Source organism: Myotis myotis, unplaced genomic scaffold (assembly GCF_014108235.1).
Source record: "Myotis myotis isolate mMyoMyo1 unplaced genomic scaffold, mMyoMyo1.p scaffold_m19_p_17, whole genome shotgun sequence".
Lineage (NCBI taxonomy): Eukaryota > Metazoa > Chordata > Mammalia > Chiroptera > Vespertilionidae > Myotis > Myotis myotis.
The window spans coordinates 21,874,591-21,894,043 of record NW_023416321.1 but is presented as its reverse complement, the minus strand read 5'-3'; the positions used below and the strand labels follow the sequence as shown (position 1 = coordinate 21,894,043).

Here is a 19,453-nt window from a genome sequence, read left to right as displayed (position 1 = left end):
TTTGGGACATTCTTTTTTTTTTTTTTTAAATATTTTATTGATTTTTTACAGAGAGGAAGGGAGAGGATAGAGAGTTAGAAACATTGATGAGAGAGAAACATTGATCAGCTGCCTCCTGCACACCCCAAACTGGGGATGTGCCCACAACCAAGGTACATGCCCTTGACCAGAATCGAACCTGGGACCTTTCAGTCCACAGGCCGGTGCTCTATCCACTGAGCCAAACCGGTAAGGCGGGACATTCTTAATTTATTAAGTAATTTATGTAATTGAAGCCAATATCGTAATGGCAGTCTTTATCACGTGACTTTAACTCACTAAATTTTCCAGTATGTGAGGATTTCCTTGTGTTATTTTTATGGAATATGAAGTTTGAGACTATATTCATACATTTAGAGATTGAATCTCATGTCTGTAGATCTTTTCCAGAAAACTTCATTTTTAACCAAAGCCAACAACACTATATATAGTTCATTAACTATATTCATATTCATTGTTGGAGAAGAATGGTCATGAGTCATGTGTATTTTAGAGCAGCATTTGTTTTTTATTTTAAAATCCATCTCTGTGGGATTTCTACCAGTATGTTGCAGGAAAGGAAAAAACAACAACTGTACAGCTCGATAATTTGTCTTAGAGCAAATAATTGTGTTATTATCACCCCAACCAATAAATGAAACATTACTAGAATGCCCCTTTTGTGCTCCTTTTCCATAAAAGAAAACCATGAATCTGACTTAATGGTAATCATTTTCTTACTTTTAAAAAATATTTCTCTGCTAAGGAAGTATCCTTAGATACTGTTGTTCACTTTCATATAAGTGGAATAATAGAATAGTATATTTTGTTATATTCAGCTTCTTTAGCATCATGTTCATGGAATTAATTCATGTTCTTTATAGGTTTACTTGATTACTTGATTTCTTTCTCTCTTTTTAAAATATCTTTTTATTGATTTGAGAGAGAGAAAGGGAGAGGGAGTGATAGAAACATCGGTCGGTTGCCTCATGCATGCCTTCTACTGGGGATTAAGCACACAACCCAGACATGTGTACTGACCAGGAATTGAACTACTTACTGTTGATGTATATGTGGAGAGTTTCCCGTGTGGGGTTATTACATATAATGAGGCAGTGAAAATTTTTTTATTTGGTTTCTGGTACAACTATGTTCTCATTTTTGAGTGGAAATGCTGGGCTATAATGTATGCAGACTTTGACCTTGGTTGTTAATACCAGAGTGGTTATACCCTTTCATTCCCATCAGAATGACTGAAAATATTTGATGACATTAGATGACACTTTTTCTAGAGTATTACAGATTCTCCTTGACACATGACTGATTTAAGTTTTTAAGAGTAGGGAATTTTATGTAGAGAGATAATGGTTACTACATAAAACTATTTAATTGATCTGAAATTCATATAACATACATAACCATTTAAATATTAACAATTTAGTTGTGCAAAACCATCACTTCTTCTTGGTTCCAAAACATTTTCTTTATCCCAGGTGAAAATCGAATATTCATTAAACAGTTACTCCCATTCCTCTCTTTCCCAGTCGCTAGCCACCACCAATCTGCTTTCTATCTCTTTGGATTTATCTGTTCTGGATATTGCATATAACTGGATATTGCATATTGCATACAATATGTGGATCTTTTGTTCTGGCTCTTTTCCTGTGGTTTAATATTTTTGAGGTACAACCACATTGTAATATGTATCAGTACTTCATTCCTTTTTATTGCTGAATAATATTTCATTTTATATATATATATATACTATATTTTTTATTTATTGATGGACATTTGGGTTGTTTACATCCTTTAGCTATTGTTAATGGTGCTGATACAAACATGTATGTATGAATATTAGAGTACCTCTTTTCAATTCTTTTAGTTATACTCTAACCCTAATTTGTTTTAACTTCTTCTTGAATACGTATCCTTTTGTAATACGTAAGCAATCCTAGAAATGCATTTTCTGTAGGAAGTTTCAAGAGAGCCTGAAAAACACAGGTAAATGGAACCCTGGGGAGAAATTGGGTTGTAACAAAAAAAATTGGGACTTCTGTTTTCTCTTCACATGATATTTTATGTTTTGGCTTTATTATTTTTATAGCAATAGTTATTCATGTGTAGTTAACTTAATTAGTGACTCAAGGTCAGAAATCTTTCAGAATCAGTCCTGGATGAAAACAGCCATTTAAAAAAGTATTTCAAATTTTAAAATAAGTTGAAAGCTATATGATATTTGTATTTTTTGCCATTTGTAAGGAATTTTACTTACATAATTAATTACATTTTATGGCATAAATATTTTGTCATATAATTAGGCGACAGTATCTGTTCTTTGAGGACCTTTCTCTTTGTGTTGAGTATTTTTCTTTACTTAAATTCTACTAAACATTTTATGGAAAGAGATTCAGTGTACATGTGGGGTAGGTAGATTGACCAGAGGACCAGATGTATTGTTAGAAAAATAAGGTTTACATTCCTTACATTTATACATCTCCAGAGAGTATTCTTTTGAGCTTCATTTGCCTTCCTATTCTTCCTTCCCTAGTAAGCATACCCCATACCAGGTTCCATTGTGGGTTTTGGGCATATCATGCACAAAAAATTGTCATCTCTGCCCTGTGTATCATCTAGTCCAAGGGAAAAGATAGGGATCAAATAACTGTGAACAAATTCCTAAAATTATATTTTTGCTGAAGGGTGCAAAGTGCCAATCATTTAAGGATTTGTCATTTGTAAAAGAACATGTAGTTGAAGAGCAATACTTGGATTTCTGAGTCAAAATATACTATTTTCTCTCAGCTTTATTGTGCACAGCTCTCTTCATTATTTGCCTAAAGCTACCAGAAGAGAGGAGATGATAGACTGTTTGACAGATTGCTATACTTTGCATTCTCTTTTGAAAGCAGGGAGTTTCAGAAGGCATTTTCCTCCTGATAACACCTATTAAAATTTTTATTGTGTTGGAATTTCACCCCATTACTCTGTGTAGTATTCCTTATTTTCAAAGCACCAACATTAGAGTGATGGTCATTTTTCTTCATGTTCTCTTTGTATTTCACATGTCAAAACAAAATGGGCATTGTTGTTGGTTAGTTCTAAAAAGGATGTATTTACAGTTTGTGTGGATAAACAGTCTGATGCTGGTCAAAAACAATGTAAACTTTGAACAGGGAGGGATTCATCTTGAAAATGAATCATGCTTGGTGCTATTACCGTTGTTTGTGCTCTTTTTAGCAAACTAAAGGAAACTGTTAAATAACAGTTGATATAGGGATATTTCCTTTTTACTCTCTGGAGTCAGTCCAGTGTAGGTTAGGATTATTTTATCTACTTGCCATTATTTTACATAACAGAGGACGTTTATTTATTTGAAATATACTCTCTCTAAATATGTCCTTCATTTTCTTTCTTATTTCTTTGACCTTAGTCTGTGTGAGTGTTTCTTAACTTAAGATCCATGGACATGGATATGAAAGAAATGACATTATGTTTACTATTCTCTAACCAAAAATGTTTCCTTTCATTGTGAATATAGACAACACAAGATAGTAATATTAGTAGTACTTGCGACATTGTCACCAATAAAAATGCAGATGTTTTATATCACAATATACATGAACTGGATATCTTGAAACATTTTGAGTTACTGATATTTTGAAATATTGTTTATACTTATAGCTTTGAAATTACTATATATTATGTAATTCTATTACTGATTTTAGTATTTATTACTTCTATAGCAAAATTCAGTTTTTTACTATATTGATAACTATACTTCAGTATAATTGGTTTACTTTAATTTATGTATTTTATTTAATACATACATGTGTATACATACATATGTGTGTGTATGTGTGTGTGTGTGTGTGTATACACACACACACACACACACACACACACACACTGAGTGGCCAGATTATTGACCACCTGACGTTTGTAGGCAAATTAGCTATAATTTCGCGCTGAAGTTGCTAGAGGGCCAGACCATTATAAACATTTGAATAGTATAACATACCTAAGTATTGTTGCTGATCAAGCTCATCCTATCATGTTGATGGTGTATCCCAATGGAGATGGCTTCTTCCAACAAGACAATGCGCCATGCCACGGTGCTCATATTGTGCAGGAGTGCTTTCAAGAACATGAGGGAGACTTTACCTTGCTTAGGTGGCCCCTACAATCACCAGATCTCAATTCAATTGAGCATTTGTGGGACAAAGTTAAAAGAGCCATCAGGCAGCTGGTTTCACAACCATCAAATCTCACAGAACTGGACAGTGCTATTCATCAGGCATGGTGTCAGATTCCTCGCATCACCTTTCAACATCTCGTGGAGTCAATGTCAAGAAGAGTCGTCGCAGTATTGAAGGCAAAAGGTGGCCCAACAAAGTACTGATGGGATAGTCATAATAATCTGGCCATTCAGTGTATGTATGTATGTATGTATGTATGTATGTATATGTAATTGATTTTTAGAGAGGAAGGAAAAGGGAGAGGGACAGAAACATTAATGATGAGAGAGAATGCCCCACACTGGGCATTCATTGAGCCTGCAATCCAGGCATGTGCCCTGACTAGGAATCGAACTGTGACCTGGCTCACAGGTCCATGTTCAACCACGGAAACACACTGGCTGGGACTCAATCATTTTTTCTTACCACATCTGTTTCAGTAGCCCCTACCCAGCCACTTTTACTATCATAAGACCTTTCCTTTGTTAATCATAAAGGTTATTTTCCACTTTTCTGCCCAAAATCTTTCAGTATCTCAATATCCTTGTAGAAGGTTAGAGAGGCTCCCATCCTATTTCTAGCTGTTGTCCCACCACACCTGGATTACTGTATCCTCCCCTGAATATGCTACATGGATTAATTTTCTTGGCACCTTTCCTATTTGTATACTTATCTACTGGAAATAATTGTTACCCTCTTGAATGCTTATTAAAACCCTACTTCATTGTGTTCTAGCTAAAAATACCACTTTGTCTCTTAGCCTCTCTTAAACATCTCTGGATGTGTGTCATCTGTAGCAGCCTCCATAGTGACACTCTGAACATATTTTGTTATATCGCTACATGTTGGTTGTTCGGGGACATGCTTGTCTGTCTATTAGATCAACTTCCATGAAGACAGGGCCTTATTTGTATTTGTGTCTTTGTATCTTGTGTAGTATTTGGTAAAATGTAGACTCGAAGGCTTTGAGCCAAGTTTCCAAACATCTTTAGAAGTTCTTCTAATAAAACAATTTTTTCTTTTTTAGATTATTTTTAAGTTTTATTGTTTCCCATCACCATTTATCCCCCCTATACCCTCTTCCACCTCCACCCATCCCTCTCACCCCCCACAATCACCACACTTGTCATTGTCCATGAGTTCTTTCTCTTTTTTAAAAAAAAATATATTTTATTGATTTTTTACAGAGAGGAAGGGAGAGAGATAGAGAGTTAGAAACATTGATGAGAGAGAAACATCGATTAGCTGCCTCCTGCACACTCCCTATTGGGGATGTGCCTGCAGCCAAGGTACATGCCCTTGACTGCAATCGAACCTGGAACTCTTGAGTCAGCAGGCCAATGCTCTAGCCACTGAGCCAAACCAGTCAGGGCTCTTTCTCTTTTTTGCTTAATCCCTCCATACCCCTTGTCCCCCAATAAAACAATTTAGATTTTAATCATTACTTGTCAGAATGAAGAGATTTTTATTCATGATAACATTGCTGTTCATTTTAACATCTTTAAGATACATTTATTTATTCATCAACCATTAGTTAGCGTTTACTATGTCTAGGCACTGTTTCTGAGCTCTAAGAATATAGCAGTGGACAGGAGGAACATGTCTCTCTTCCCATGGAGCTGACTTCCTAGTGGAGTGCTATGAGTAAAAAAGAGGATAGAAAGATTGATAAATAGAAAGAAAGAAAGATAGCCATAGCTGTTTGGCTCAGTGGATAGAGTATCAGCCTGTGGACCAAAGGGTCCTGGGTTCGATTCTGGTCAAGGGCACATACTTTGGTTGCAGGCTTCTCTCCAGCGTGGGCCCTGTTGGGGCACGTGCAGGAGGCAATCAATTGATGTGTTTCTCTCACATCAGTGTTTCTCTCTGTCTTTCCCTCTCTCTTCCACTCTCCCTAAGAAAATAAATCAATGGAAAAAAATGAGGATTAACCAAAACAGAAAAAAGAAAGAAAGATGATAGTTTTATGGGCTAAGGAGAAAAATAAAGAATTGAAGGGGAATAGGGAATGCCTGGGGAGGATTGCAATTTGAGATTAGAATTTGTCAGCAGACCAGACTGAGCTGCTAACATTTCAACAAAGAGGTGATGGAAGTATGGATGAAAGTCAATCAGATGTCTGGGGAACATGTTCTAGGCAGAAGGAACGGCTAGTGTAAAATCCTTGGTTTGAGAATGTTCCTGGAGTGTTCAAGGGTTAGAGTTAGGGTTAAGGGGTCATAATAGTAGGAGCACATAGTAGAAGATGAGGTCAGAGAGCAAATGTGATGGAAGTATGGATGAAAGTCAATCAGATGTCTGGGGAACATGTTCTAGGCAGAAGGAACGGCTAGTGTAAAATCCTTGGTTTGAGAATGTTCCTGGAGTGTTCAAGGGTTAGAGTTAGGGTTAAGGGGTCATAATAGTAGGAGCACATAGTAGAAGATGAGGTCAGAGAGCAAATGTGTCCAGATCAGGCCAACCTTTGACTTTTACTTAGATTGAGAGTTTTGAGAATAAGAGTGACATGATAAGCCTGTGTTTTGGCAGGATCAGAAGGGAGGTCTAACAAGGGTAGAAGCCCAGTGAGACCAGTTAGGAGAGTATTGCAAAAATCCAAGTGAGAGAAGACAAGGCGTGGATTGAGTTGTTTATAGAGGAGATTCTCAGTAGTAATTGGATTTTTGCTATATATCTGTTTTTTAAAAAATATGTTTTTATTGCTTTCAGAGACCAAGGGAGAGGGCGAGAGAGATAGAAACATCAATGATGAGAGAGAATCATTGATTGGCTACTTCCTGAATGCCCCCAACTGGGGATTGAGCTGCAACTGGGGCATGTGCCTTTGATTGGAATTGAACCCGGTACCCTTCAGACCGCAGGCCAACGCTCTATCCACTGAGCCAAACCACCCAGGGCGGATTCTTGCTATATTTTGAGGGTAGGGCCATCAGGATTTCTGGTATACTTTATGCCACATATGAGAGAAGAGAGTGACTAGGACCTGTTGTTGTACCTGTGCCTTAACTTTCTTTCTGTAAAATGTGGAAAATAATATTACCTACCTTAATTACTGTGAGCATTAAAGCACTTTGAATAGTGTTTTGCACATGTCAAATACTCTGTAAATGGTTACCTGCTATGATTAGTATCATTATCAGTATTGTTTTTATTGAGGATATATATAGGATTGAGTACTTTTTCATATTTTTGCATAGTGCCTCTTATCCAGAAAACCAAATAAATGAATTATTCACTGAATGATGAGTGAATGAAAAATATAATTGTGACCTTATTATATACACATTTTAGCCTTTTAAAATTTTATTTATTATTTTAATTCTCACTCCTCAATATGTTTTTTATTGATTTTAGAGAGATACAGAGGGAGACAGAGATACAAAAGCGTCAATCGGTTGCCTCCTATTCCAGCCCCAACTGGGCATTGAACCCAGCAATCTAGGTATGTCCCCTGACTGGGAATCGAATCTGCAACCTTTTGATATATGGGACCATTCTCCAACAACTGAGCCAGGGCTTGCTTTTTTTTTTTTTTTTTTTTTTTAAAGCATTTTAGACTCAGTATTGATAAGTTGACTTCTAACATTGCTTCTGAAATGGAGACACCAACACAAAACTGAAAACTGAAGGTAATATAATTTTTTTCTTTTTCATATGTTTTTGCTCGTTTAGAATTCACACATCAGGAAGTGTAGTTTTTCCAATTACTCCACCTATTCTTGAGCCTTTGCATTCCTTTATTTTGCAAATTAGTTTTCCAGTTTAGATTCAAGAATATGGCATGTACTCTGTGATAGGGCTTTTAAGGAACTTGTTTTTTCTTGCTATTTCCATTGACTTAACAGAGGGATTTTGAATTTATTTCTACAGTTCCCCAGAGTTCCTGGAAGTGTCTCCTTTCCCATTAACTTATTGATCCTCAGGGGAGGAGTTATCTTTGAGTCATGACTTCTGGCATTTGAATTCCAGATTCTGTTTCTTCCAAATGGAAGTAGTTGAGACCTTCTTGGACTTGAAGCTCCATGTTTTAGGAAAAGTGCTTTTAAATAGCTGGTAGCATCACTTTTCTTTTTAGCATCTGAGTGCTGCATTTTTTTTTATTTTTTTTTTACCGCTCAGAAACTCTGTTTATAGTCTTTATTTGATGGTTTATTGTAATTACTTTTGTTGATCAGTAGTGTTCTTGATACAGACCACATCACAATTGTAAATACAAAGCAACCACACATTTCAGCCTTATATAGTTTCACCTACTTAAGACAATCAATAAGAATGTGATGTTCCTTGACTTCTCTTTCCACATCTCTGTTTACTTGTGGATTGAAGTTTCCATTTGTATGTTTTAATTTTTGCCAAGAAAAATCAATCATGTGTACTGTAGCTCTGCTTTAAATTTTATGCCTCATATGACACAGAGTATATATAGTATATACATGTTAAATGGATAAACCTCTTTCTGTTAGGCTATCTTAGTTTAGTACCTGGGTTTTTACTGGTTACATGTACTTGATTGTTTTAGCTCAGATGAAGTTTTGTTTTTAATTGGTTGTTTTCAAGCCTAATAAAGTTTTCTTAGTGAATTTATTTTCTTATAAATTCTTTTATCATCCTTTAAAAAATGTTGCTATGACATTATGCTGTACTCTACACAAAATCATACATATTTAAATATTTTTATGTCACTTCCTATTGTTTCTTAGAGCAGATGATTTCTTTGGGAAGGTGGATTGAAAAGAGAGATCTGAAACAAGATGCTTTCATTTAAGAAGGACTAATTGAAAAAACCATCTGTTAAATAAAAAGAGCTCAATTTTCAATAGACTATTTTATAGAGCAGTTTTAGGTTCATAGCAAAATTGAGAGGATAGTGCCGATAGCATAGCTTCTGAGAAAAATAACATTATCTCTGGAGTATCTTTTTTAAAAAAAATATATTTTATTGATTTTTGCAGAGAGGAAGGGAGAGGGATAGAGAGTTAGAAACATCGATGAGAGAGAAACATTGATCAGCTGCCTCCTGCACACTCCCCACTGGGTATGTGCCCGCAACCAAGGTACATGCCCTTGACCTGAATCGAACCTGGAACCCTCGAGTCAGCAGGCCGACTCTCTATCCACTGAGCCAAACCGGTTAGGGCTCTCTGGAGTATCTTTAAAAAATTCTTATATTGTCTCTAAATTATAGATTATAATTTGGTGCTATAAAAACTGGTTAAACTCTATTGGAATATTTTTTTTGTCTGTTTCATTTAGAAAATACCTCATTTTTTTCTCTCTGAAAGTTTTCCCTTAAATTAGACGCCACATAAGATAGTTAGCAAGTGAAGCTAACCTGAAATTTCTTGTTTTGCCTTTTACTGTTCATGAAATATTTTGTTTGTTTCTCTGTATTTTTTTTTTTTTTTTTACTTTGGCAAAGCATAGACTGAGTAGAGTGATGTGGGGGTTTTGATTTTAAATGGTTAATGAGACATGCCTCTAGAGGGCGATCTTTTCTAAACTTTCCTCTGATCTGTTCATGGTAACCCTGGCATGAACCTGGTGTACTATGGATGGTGATGTCTTATGTTATAGTTACCCAGTTTCCTTCTTACTATGTTTTGTATGATGTATTTCTCAAAATCTTCTTAGAGAATTGGACTTTTGAACTATATTACTATCAGTTAATATCTATTTTTAGTACCCCATTCAGATACCTAGGTCCTATGAATAAATTTAGGTAGTTGAACGGAGGCAAATTTTTTTAGTTAAGTAAGTATAGGGTGTCTGCATGTCCTAAAAATTCCTTTCCCTGATTCTCTATGTTGCTATTTCTACTTTATGGGATCAGAGTGATTAAGCTCCACTATTGAGACATTATAAGGGCTTATAGTTAATCTCTGCTTCTCCTTTCTGTTAACATTTATTAGAATTTTATTGTTTTTGTTTACCTATTTAATATAATTTCATCAAAGCAATGTACACACTTATTATAAAAGAGAAATAATTCCACGAATTTATAATGAAAAATAGCCTGTCAGGTGTCATTCCCAGAGGCTCTTATGTCAACTCTGCATGGGGTCTTCCTTGCTGGTTTTCTTTATGCTTTTGCTCCTTTCGGGAAACAGGTTAGTTGGAAGTGGATCTCCTACATTGAACCCCCAACTTTCTTTTCTATTTTCTATCACTTTGTCATTTTGTTTCACTGTATGAGAGTGTCCCCAACTTGTTCTTTTAACCTTCCTATTGCATTTTTATCTCAGTAACATGTTTTTAATATTCTTTACTCTTAATGTTTCTTTAATTATCACATTCTTTTCTTATTTGACAGACACGTTATAGTTTATCTCTCTGAAGAGAGAGTAATAATTTTTAAGGCATATTTTGCTCCTTGCATTATCTCTATTTCCTCTGACTTCTTTTTCAAACTTTTTGTGGTTGTTAGGAGCATTATCTTCCATATTAGAGCAGTGGTTCACAATTACATTTACAATTTACTCAGGTAGATTTTAAAAACTACTGATATCCAGGCCCAGTGTTAGACTGATTAAACCAAAATGTTGACCTGAATGTTGAGGCTGATCATTCTTATTTTTACTTTATTTTAAAATTTTATTATATGTTCATTTATTTCACGATTTTATTTTTATTCCCCTAATCAACAAACCTGTACTACCGAACTGATTGGAAGCTCTTTGAGCATGAGCAGGTCATACCAACTTGTAGGTCCCCCTGGTCTATCAGGTGGAACTGGCAATTTTATTAGAGTACTCCAATCGAAACAATTTGTATTTAATTTGGCAGATCAGTTTCCCCATAAAGGAATCCTCTGTTTGGGATGGTTTTGGGATGGTGGAGTCTTTCTGGTACTAAACTTAGAAGTTAGTGTTGAAGGAGTCATTTTAGTTTAGTGATTAGAATAATAAGAGGATTTGGTTTATCTGTTGCATATTACTATTGCCTTACTTTTCCAGGGAGGACAGTTGTAATTAGGTTCCACTGAAATATTTTTTCCCCAAAAAATTGATTTTAGAAAAATGAGAGGGAGCAGAGAATAAGAAATAGGCTTCTTCGTTAGGACACATAATGACCAGGGTCTGAATGACCCAAACAAACAGATTTAGAAGTGATCAGACTTGAGAGTAACTGCCACGCATAGTTGTGAACGTAAAACCTGAGCAGGAAATAAAAACCTGACTGTTGGCTTATGATTTGTAAGCCACAAAAGGGTAAGGGAAGTGGGGTCCGTGCTGTGCCAGGGTCACACATACTGAGAAATAGAAACTGTTATAGTTCTCACCATAATAGGTTCTTAGCATAAAATGACATGTAGAATTTGGAGGAGGATGAGAAAAGGAAAAGGAAGAGGATTTAAGGTTCATTGAAAAAGTTACTCACATTGGGGGATGTGTTTTTGCAGGTGAGATATTGAAGCTAGAATGAGGCACAAGAGTAAAACTGTCTCCGAGTGGATAGAGTGCCGTTAATGTGGGTGTTGTTGTTGGAAGTTTCAGGAGAGACAGGTCATTCCATCTGCAGGCTCCAGAACCGTCTCTCGTAGGGCGTGCTGAGGGAATGTTTGATAAGATTTCACTCTTGTCTAATTTTGGGGCGGATTGCAATGTATCCACATTTGATAAAATCATGGGCGAGATAAAATATGCAGCCACAACACTGATAAATGAATTTGGTTTTCTGGCAAAGGTTAAGAGAAAGTGTTTCTGCCTCAGCAGAGGAAGTAAGGGAAGCAGGACCAACACTTCAGGTGCCCACTACTCATGGCAGCGCTCCTCTGTGGTTCTCACTCACACGGATTTCTTCCAAAGGAGTTTCTATGTACACTGGTGAGCTCATGGTTTTGCTTTTGGAAAATCAGTTTAGGAAACAAGGACTTAAGTATTTATTGATATTATATGATGTGCTTTGATTTCTTTCTCTGTTTTTTAGTGAACAATTCTTCACAATTTTTTTGATAATTTAGGCAGCTAAATGGAGTATGGCTTTCCTGTTTTCTTCAAGAGCAGAACGTGTAAGCATATTTTGGTAGAAAGATATTTAAAAGCTGGAAATAAATATATGTGAAGATGAAAGGTTTTATCTCCCCTGCTGTCCAAATTGCTGATGTGGCCCTTTTGCGCTGTACTCCCATCTTTGTACGGTTGTTAAAAATCTGCTGCTCTTTCCCATCTGAAGGAAATGCATCTTTGACACTTCTCATGACCTGAGTCATGATGCTGAACGAGAGCCAGAAAATATCCTTAACAGTCCTGGGTAAAAAGAAGGAAGGCTTCCGTGGGGAGGGGCGGGGAGCATGGGGATTGGGGAGGGAGGCTGTGGGAAGAGCATTTTAGTGAAGCTGCTTACATTTCATTACGATAGCTGTGATTCAACAGAAAATACTCTTGACTTTCATCTTTATTTTTTTTCCTTCAGTATACAACGCTTAATGTATTTGGAAAACACAAATTCTGCAAATGTTAAATTAAATTTGAGTCCTCCAAATCTAAAAATATTATACCTTAAATCTTGTAGTTTGTATAAAATTTTATCTTATAAAGGGTCCGATTGTTTTCTTCAGAACCAGCTCTCAGTTCTTCCACATCTTATATGTTTAACAGTATAAGTAATAGTTATAAGTTGTTGAGTGATAAAGATAAGTTTCTTTATTTTTTTTCCTTGCACAGCTTGCCCTGTTTGCTCTGTTGACATGATACAAAATTCATTGTGAGATAAACATGGGAGATGTGGTGTAGGGCCTTTTTAAAACAGAATTTCAGTGAGGATTTATTTATACTTTGGGGAGCTCATTTAATCCCAAATGAGGTTCAAGAGATGCTAGATTTGGGGCTTTTAATTCTGGGGATTTTTCACTAAGGTGAAAATTCTTCTGAGCACTTCATCCCTAAACTCTGAGTTCCTTCAGAGAACAGGGAAATTTTGAGGGTACTTAAATATGTTATGTTAGGTTTGGGAATAACTTTAGGCTTAAAGTAAAACTCCCTAAATCTTATGATCTTCTCATTTATTACAAAGAGTTTGTCCATTCTGTTGTTAAATGTAGTCTACTTACGGTTTGTTTTTTTATAATTGTTGAAAGAGTGGCAAACTACAATCCTGATGTTTAAAGTGAACTAAAAACTGCTAAAACTTCTTAAATATTAAAAGCACCAGTTCTTACAAATTTCCTTGATCCCACATCTTGGAGTGCTCTAAGAAAAATAAACTATGGCAATGAACTTCCCACGTATGGGGGAGATTTTGCTCATTTATTTTATAAATTTGGGCTGGTTGTGTGATCAAGACTACATTGTGCCCCAAATACAATGGAGAGGAAATGTAGCCAAAGATTTTCCTGCAGGGAATGTCATTGCTGTTCCCCATACACCTGTATATCGGAAACTTGTTGGACATTTTTTTTATACATCCCTTTCCTCAATTTTATTCTTGGCATTTTATAAACATTGTTTCTAGCTCTTGCTCTCATCTCCCTTTTTAGGCTTCTTTTTGTATCCCAAGTCTCCTAATTCTTTTTGGAGTAGTGTAGATAGTCCTGTCTACATATAGGTAAGAACGGTTACCTCTTTTAGACTTTAAATTTTTTATGAATGAACTTTCTAAATGTATTGAGTTTATGTTAATTTAAAGAAGGAAAAAATATCCAAATTTGCCTATAACAATCGTGAGCACATTAAGATAATATAAAATGTATTAAGACTAGAAAAGGAAAACCACCTAGAAAATGATTTGTTTAAAATGTATGTATTTATGTAAATATGTATAAATATTTGCATAAACATGTTAATTATTATTTAATAATTAGTGCGGTGTCAGTTCTCTAGAACATGACATTTTAACTCTGCTGACATTTAGTAAGCACTAGTGCAAAGTTCCATGCAGGCTAGTCTGTATGTTGTGTAGTGATGACAATATTAACAACCTCAATCCCCATCTTGCAAAAAAAAAACACCAAAAACAAACAAAACTACACACACAAAAAGATTACTTCCTTCTTTTCAGATTGAATTGGGGGGGATTTATCTTTTTACTTTCCCACCCCTCCCCAAAATACCTATAATGCCATAAACTGTTTACATGAAAAAGCAACAAGTGTTTTTGCTTGAAATGCATAAAGGTTTGCAGTATTTTTACTTCACCATCCATCACTCCCCCCCAAAAGTTACAGGGAGAAACAAGACAGTGCCCAGTCAGAATTGTCCTTGAACTCTTTCCATCTTGAGCTTTGTCACCTAAACTGTCTGGTTGTTGTGTTAATAGCCTTTTACAAAATATACATATTTTATTCATTTTCTTTTAATTGCGTGTTCTACTTCCTTGGCTCCTGTGAACAAGCATTGCTTCCACCCAGTTTGGTATGTGGGTCAGAAGGCACTGTTTCTCACTAGGGCGCTGATGTTTCCTTTTCCTACTTGAGTAGATTACAGATTATACTGGAATACGCCTGAGAAAAGGTCAAAAAGGAGGGTGAATGTCCTGGAACGGCAGCTGGGAAGTCATTCTCATCCAGAAAAAGGGAGGGGGGAATTAGAAAAAGAGAAATAGAGACTCCCATCCCAACCCCAAATATCCCACATTGAGGAAATGCCCATTTGCACAGGGTACTTGTTATATTTTCCGAAAGGGTTTTATTTGGTTTTGATTAAATAATTACCAACTATTTAGCTGAGAAAGCTTTAATGTTAAATTAGATGGCAGGCAAGAGCTAACCCGTGTTTTTAACTTTTCAGAGCCCAGATTTCCACTGAGTGTTTCAAAAGCAGCTACCACTGTCCTCTTTTTCACAGAGTCAAGAAGTTGGGAGCTTTTCAATGACTTAGTTAAACTTGTTAGTATATTTTGGGTTTTATCCCAGTCAGTTCCACAGCAATATGTTAAAAGCAGACCGAAACTGTGAAAAGAAAAAAGCACAAGAAAAGCCCCATATGAACCCATAACTGGGGTTTTATGTGGGAAAGATATTTAGGGAATAGATACCATGTAGAGGGCTTAGAGTAGGACTGTTGGAAGGAGGACAATAATGGGGTAGCTGGGAGTAGGACTTTTCTTTCAGAAGTGTCTTCTCAGGAGTCTAGGTTGCGTATCAACACTGGCTTTCAGTGGGCCTCATTGATCCAATTTCAAAATGTAGGAATTCAAATAGTAGCAGCCCATGGGCACTGACTGGAAGGCTTGATTCCTAGAACAGCGGCAGATTTTGTGGATGAGTATGTTGGAAAGGTGATGAGAACAGAATGTGATACCGTTGTCGGCGTCTAATATATAGCATGGGAAGGTTGCTACTGTAAACCTTCAGAGCACTGGAGAGCCTAAAGTGTCCATGGTAAGGATAAAAGAAGTGAGAAGATTATGCAGACCTCCTAAAAACATTGCTCTCCTGTAGGGCACTGTCAACACTGCCTAGGTCCTTTTGCTTTTTTACAGATGAGTCTATATTTATATTTATTCACATCCCTAATGACCCCAAAGGGCAATCAGTGCTCCTTTATCCTTCAAACATGTCATTTGTTCCATTTTATTCCATTATAGTTCTTAGTTTCTTACACCTTGTGTTACTAGGATCTTCCTTTGACCCCCATTAGCAACAATCTGTAGCTTGTGCCTCTAGAAACCTATAACAAAAAGTTTAATCTTTCTCACTGATAGGATACTTTTTTAAAGGTACTTTCAGATCTACATCTCTGAGCCTTTGCTTAATGCTACAGTAACTGCTTTTATTCACTTTGTTACATCTAGAGATTATTTTTAAAGGGGAAGAAGGAAGAGGAGGCATATGATCACATTTATGTCTTATTTTTTCCCTTGTTTGCATTTAAGAAGAAACACAAACATGGACAGAGACACACTGATATTACCTTTGATATTTAGCATAATCTGAAATGGTCAACAATCTCAGGATCTTGCTGGCTGCAGAGGTTTCTTGTAGCTGGCAGTGTGCCATTTGCACATGTTCTCACGTCGCTGCATTCAGAAACCTAGAATACCAGCCTGCAGCTTCTGCGGAGAGGGTGAAGATAAAATGGAGAGGAGGCTAGCTCCGCAGCCACAGTACCTGGGAGTTGTTACTGATGTCTTTTCCACAAATGTTCAAGTTTGTCAAAGCTCAGTAAATCTTACAAAGTTTATTTTCCTTGTAGCATCTGTGTTTTATAATAGGTCTTTTAATTTGTTTTTACTTTGTCTGCAGGGATTTCTTTTGTCCGGAGTTTTCAGACTCTGTCTTTTTTTTTTTTCCTGTGGAAGTGAGTCCGTTAATGATGGCTGGTTAGGGAATATGCCTCTCTGACAAGCCATTCCTCCGGTGCAGCAACAAAGGCCATTGTTATTCTCGTTCTTTACTTTTATCCTCAACCTAACCCATTTTCCTTCGTGTTTTTGCAGTATAGAATGTCTTGGAGAACATACTTTGAGACAATAGGTAAATGAGACGATGGCATTTTGGAGTTACTCTAACTTTTAGTAAACAGGCCATACCCTGTTCCACCTCACACACAGATGGTGGCACTCTGTATTAATATGCGGGTCGAGAGCTCCTTTACCCCTACCATATAAGGTGTCTGTAGATATTCTTCATCTAAAAGGTAGAAGAATCTTTTTGAAAAGCACATGAGGCTGTTTTCATTTTTCAAAATGCAGTCTTGTTCAAGTAAATACAGAAAGTCAGTAGTTAAACCCTAACATGACCCGTTCTGGTTTAGTGCTTTGTTGTAGCATTAAAAACAATAATAATGTAAACAAACAATTAAAACTAAAACAAAGTATCTTAGCTTTAAACATCAAGGGATGCTTTATAAATTCTGACTTTTAAGTGATTTCCTATTCCTAAATAGAACTGCTGCTTTAGTGTATTAAGAAGCCATTTTATTGGAACTTGGAATTTTTGCCCCCCAAAGGGACTCCGTCTATCTTGGGGGCTTGGTAAACCGCTGAAGGATCAAAGCTCTAGTGGATTTGGATAAAGACCTGAAAGCCCGAAGGCTTATGGAAGTTTATCTGTAGAGAGCAAGCCCAAGAAACTGGGATGGGAGTCTTAGAAGAGCTTATTTTCTCATGAGATTTTTGGGACTTCCTCTGGCTGTGCCAGAAATACTGTGAGAATATCCATTCTCATGGCATTTGTCACTCACAGGTCTTGTCCCAGCTGGGATTTGAAAGTATAATGGGGTGTGAAATATCTATTTTAAGGTTTTATGAATCCCTCTGCTAAAACTACAATTAACCAACTTCTGCTATTTTCAATGTACTTATACAATGGGGAAAAAAATGTCTAGTAAAGAATGGTTAGCAAAGGTTACATTTAGAATTTATGTAGTGACTCTTCACTGATCTCAAAATTTTTTAATTTCGCCGTAACCAGTTTGGCTCAGTGGATAGAGCGTCAGCCTGCGGACTGAAAGGTCCCAGGTTTGATTACGGCCAAGGGCATGTACCTTGGTTGCGGGCACATCCCCAGTGGGGTGTGTGCAGGAGGCAGCTGGTCAATGTTTCTCTCTCATCGATGTTTCTGACTCTCTATCCCTCTCCCTTCCTCTCTGTAAAAAATCAATAAAATATTAAAAAAATTTTAATTTCACTGTCACTACTGTGAATATATGCCTGAGAGGTGCAGCAAAGCAATGGTGCTACTCTTGTTCTTTGTCCAAGGGGAAATTGAACAAAGGGAGGGACAAACAGAGGGACAGATTTCATCACATGCAAGACTTGGGATGCTACAAGTTTCTTCCTGCTGAACCTCATTATTTTAAGAAAGTAAAGACAAATTCTGGCTTGGAAATTTAGCTTTGCTATAACCATAGGAAGTGTCTGAAGATCTATTCTTAAAGTTATCAAAGGCTAGGTTCCCAGCCTCGTCAACATGAGATTAAGCAGAGAAGTGAAGGCCATGGATTCTAGCATCTAGCTATCTTCTGAAGTCCTTTGAGTTCCCTCCAAAATTAATTCTTTTTCTGTACCTCACAGGGCTAAATTTTCCTGTACTTCCTGGATATGGGTGTGTGTGTGTGTGTGTGTGTGTGTGTGTGTGTGTATTATATATATGTATGTGTGTGTGTGTGTGTGTGTGTGTGTGTGTGTATATATATATATATATATATATTAGCCACATTTTCAAAGAAAATCTATGACACAAAAGATAATGCAAAATAATTTTTAGGCAAAGACTGAGTAATAGCAATAAGAAGAAAAGATCGTTATACTATTTTTGTGTATTTGATTTATTGAGTATGAACTTCATTTTAAATTTTATGTGTTTTAATGTATTTTTTTAAATTATGCATCAGCTAATGAGATTTCTTATCTAAGCTAGTTTCCTGATTTTCCTAATCCCTCATGTAATTGTCCACATATCTCTCATCCCCTAATTTCCAATTAGAAAAGTAAAGGGAAGATGATACAAGTTTTTTCCTCTAGGCTCAAGATTTCTACACCTTATTAACTTATCCTTTACCACAACAACAATAAAAACGTCTCCTTCCTTTTTGTTTCTGAGACCTTTTGGAGATATCTTTATTAGCATGTTTTCTTCCATTTAAAATTTTTTGTTTATAAATAATCTTTCTCATTATGTTACAAACTCTTTAGGAGTCCCTTGGACTTACTCATTCAGGACTAGAACCGGGCCTCATACCAATAGGCTCAAAAGTATAAAGTAAAAGACTAAAAGTTAAATGAAACCTTTGCTGGTACAGTATCTCATCTTGTCAATATCTTCTTTTTAGCCACAAAGTCCTTAACTCTGTGTTCTGCACCCATTACCTGTATCATTTTTTATCAATGTTCCCTTTACTTATCCTTTTCTCTCCGACTTTTTACCTCTTCACAGAAACTACCTGATGGAAGATTAGCTTTCTCTCTCAGTTTGCCTTCCTGAACCTTATCATTGCTCACCATTTTATTAACACATTTATTCTTCCTTTAAAGCTGCTTTTACTAAGTACTTGCCATACATGTAAAATACAGAGACCCCCCCCCTTACCTGAAGTTTTGCTTTCCGGGACTTCTCTTACCTGCAGTCAACTGCGGTCCCAAGATACTAAATGAAAAATTCCAGAAAAAATTCATAAGTTTCAAATTGTGTGCTGTTTTGACCAGTGTGCTAAAATCTCACAGTATCCCGCTTCGTCCTGCCTGGGCATGATTAATAATCACTTGGCCCAACATATCTGCGCTCTTCATGCAGTACAATAAAATATTTTGGGAGAGAGACC

The 19,453-nt window shown here is 36.3% G+C and overlaps 1 protein-coding gene across 17 annotated transcripts in view; it reads left to right on the top strand.

Annotated features, from left to right (window-relative positions):
* Window positions 1-19,453, top strand: part of BCAS3 (BCAS3 microtubule associated cell migration factor) — a 473,254-nt gene that overhangs the window by 152,593 nt on the left and 301,208 nt on the right. The gene's annotated exons all lie outside the window — the stretch shown is intronic.